Genomic DNA, 3606 nt, shown 5'->3' on the forward strand with positions numbered 1-3606 from the left:
GATATACGGACACGAACACGGACACGGACACGAACACGGAGACGGACACGGACACGGAGACGGATACTAATACGGTCAATAATACATCATAAAACCGCTATGAGATAAAGTTATACTGTTCATGTTTATAGGAGTACCGAGTGGAGTAGCAGCGGGAATTGGATTCCTAGTCGGTGCCATTGTCGTCATAATTATCGTCATTGTTCTGTATATCGTGTAAGTATCTAAGTATTATATATTAGTATAAGTACTGTATATAGTGTAAGTATTATATATTTTTACACTACGCGAAATATACGCATCGAGATTTATTATCACGTATCTAATATATATATCTAACCGGGGTGCAACGAAATTTAGGGCTTATAACGATATTATTGAATGTCGTTCTCGTGAAATAATAAAGCCAATGTATAATAGATTGTTCCAGACATGGCGTATAGTTCGTCTAAGATCACGAAGTGTCCGGAGGGTCATTAATTGCGTTTACACAGCGGTTGAATTCAAAACACGCCTAGGAGCCGGGTTCTAATAATTGATTTTTTTAATTTTTTATTTAAGGGTACAGAAGAGACGATCGAATGTCGCTACGCATGGTCTGGTACCGAATATGTTTGGCCCAGACATTGAACTGAAGGGTAAGTAGATATTGAAATTAATTTTTTGAATGAAACGTAATTGCCGTCATGCAAGCATGAACATACAATATGTGTACTCAATTTAACTTCTGATACAAATATTTCCCCAATTTGCCCGGCACTTGCCGATTGCGTTAGTTGATGCTCATAGTTAATATAACACTCGCCGTCATTGTGTACTCGATTGTGTGTCATTGTGTGTCATTGCCGTAAGCGACTCACTGTCTATAAATTATCGATGAAATAAACTATGCAGGCCTATTGTTTGTTTCTCGCACAGGCGACGATGACGTCATGTGAAACAGTGTAGAAGAATGCGTCTTTGTATCGTACCAACGCCGTGGCGTGCGCATGTAACACAGACGACGCTTCTCTCCAACCATGATACGGATGTGAGCGCCTATATGATTGTGATAGGTCGTAACGCGTGCAGCGTAATCAGTGTATAAAAATTTCCCATGCTAATATCGATTAATTTACATTTTTTAGCCAGAATTTGTGTGCATTTGCATGTGTACAAATCGCCCTGTATCATTTAAACGGGTAAACATGAGGGTGACGCTAATTAATTCAGTAAAAATACATTGCACGCGCCATCAGAAATCAACTGGTCGTGTACGGTCAATTCCCTTTTACACGTGTTTACTTACATCCTGCAGTATAACTGAATTTGGATTGCACGGCATAATGTTAATCGTTAACATTAGATGTTCGTTATTTAATTAATTTGGAAAAAAATTAAAATGTTTTAGTCTTTTGTGTATTTCTGAGTTAGCAATGTGTAAATTTAAAAATAATATAATAATGACATGCATGGTTTACAATTAATCGTGCTTACTGGCCAGGGGCCCGTTGTCAGAAACAAAATTAGTCTTAACATTAGTCTTAACATTAACAATTTCTCCTAGACCGTCGACATCACTTTGTTTCGTATTGTTATGAGGAAATCTGCTACGATTTTTTATTCTCGTAACTTCGCAGCGTTTCTGTCAACGGTCTAAGAGAAAAAGTTAATGTTAAGACTAATGTTAAGACTAATTTTGTTTCTGACAACGGGCCCCAGGACATTACACAGAATATTGAATTAATTAGTTATAAATGTGTTTTCTGTACCCGATTATCATTTATAAACTATTAATAAATAGTTCATTAGTACGCCTAATGATAGCGACTATATGTGGACAGGTTTGACAGAATTGAATACTTACAATGCAGCGATTGCCTAAATTCTATTAGTTTATGTATATCGCAATTGTCAGCGTTCCTGTAGTATCCATGTTATGTAGTATATGCAAACGTCATGTTTAATGATCATTTCTACCTATTGTTCCTGTATGAGATTCTATAAATGTATAATTTGTTGGGCCAGATTCTTGATCTGTCCCACTCAAGATGCAAATACCAATATTGTGAGAGTATCCAGAACGATGGAGACAAACTGCTTGTTTGAAGTGATTCTTTCTTGCTGTTACGAAAATGACATAGGAATTATGTTGCCGTTGGAATGAATCGCATGACATGACGAGAAGAGTTTGTTTGGTATACGAGAATGTTTTGTAAGGTGATGTGTTGCAATAGCTATGAATAAAGTGCGAGTATGGCAGCATGATAAGTATTGAACTATTTATCGTTTATGTTCAACGAACGGAAGAAACTCACTTCAACGTTAAACTCACTGTTATCATTCACATCCCTGATACCGCCAATAAATAAATACTATAATAAATGAATACATAAATACAGTAAAGGGGTCGGTTAGCAGACCTTCGGTTATCCGACATTCCATTTTTCTGATAGTCAATCCGCGTGCTATATGCGCACTGTCCCGAGTTACACAGATGGTCGGTTAACCCAGACTCAATTATACATACATGAATAAATAAAAACATAAATAAATAAATAAATAAATATCATGTACATATGTGTACATGATACACATACACACACAAACACTAATAAACAATACACACGCGCATGCACAAGCGCGCGCACACCTTTGTTTATTTATAACAATTATTAGATAACATGGGTTATAGTTGTAACGGTTTTCACCCTCTCTATTCGCCTAACCAACCGCGTCGACTACTACCCTTGGCCGTGGTATAGTATGGTTGCCGTTGTCGCCGCGCACCCTGACAGGGCCGTTACTCCCCGTCCTTTACCGATTCGATCACTAGGACCGCGACGAGGCAGAGGCAGTCAAACACCCGAGCGCCGAGAAAAGGGGGGGGGGGCGTTCCAGTCGTCCAGTGAGATACGGAGGGGGGGGTTGCCGGTCACGAAGTGATGTGCAAAGTAGGCAGTAACTGCAGCCACGCCTGCACATCCAGCGCAAACTAAAATCGCTTACGAACGTCAACAATAATTGCTAAAAGTCATTCCGTAGAGGCGAAAACACACGCATATAATATAGGAGAAACAAATGCACATAGCAGAAACGACAAAACACAGTGGCGTTCCACATGCAGTCTGCTGGCTACAGCACACTAGAGTGGAACTCTCCACCCTATAGTGTCACGATTCTTCTCATAATTAATAAACACACAGATGAAGTTTTCCTTCCCTCCCTCCGTACACCTACGCTAGCCGTAGGCCTATAGGACTTAGTTAACTTGCATTACGTTCACAATAGTCTACAAATCCTACAATATTCCATAACACGTACGATTTTACCAATTAAATATACTATACATGTACATACCACGTACACTACTAGCTACAGCATACAGCTACATACGTACACATACTGGCTACATACGTACACGGTTAAGTAATTAACATCGGACGCATTCTAGAAACACAACTGCCGCCATCACTATCAGGCGTATCTCCTTTCTTCGCGCCGTTTTTCCCTTTGTTCTCACTTCTTAGAACTGTCCTCGCGGCTAGCGCCATCTCCCGTGAGATAAAACTATATCGATGCACGATTCTAAAAGCGAATCTGCTACAATAGTATAGCAAATAGTCT

At 39.3% G+C, this 3606-nt stretch overlaps 1 protein-coding gene across 1 annotated transcript in view; it reads left to right on the forward strand.

Annotated features, from left to right (window-relative positions):
- LOC106821279 (deleted in malignant brain tumors 1 protein-like) overlaps nt 1–1375 on the forward strand; it is a 47463-nt gene extending 46088 nt beyond the window's left edge. The window contains exons 34-36 of the mRNA XM_014826021.1: nt 132–216; nt 562–638; nt 919–1375. The gene's annotated coding sequence lies outside the window, so the exon portion shown is untranslated. The remainder of the gene's footprint in view (nt 1–131; nt 217–561; nt 639–918) is intronic.
- Nucleotides 1376–3606: the final 2231 nt, after the last annotated feature.

This window comes from Priapulus caudatus, unplaced genomic scaffold (assembly GCF_000485595.1).
Source record: "Priapulus caudatus unplaced genomic scaffold, Priapulus_caudatus-5.0.1 Scaffold67, whole genome shotgun sequence".
Lineage (NCBI taxonomy): Eukaryota > Metazoa > Priapulida > Priapulimorpha > Priapulimorphida > Priapulidae > Priapulus > Priapulus caudatus.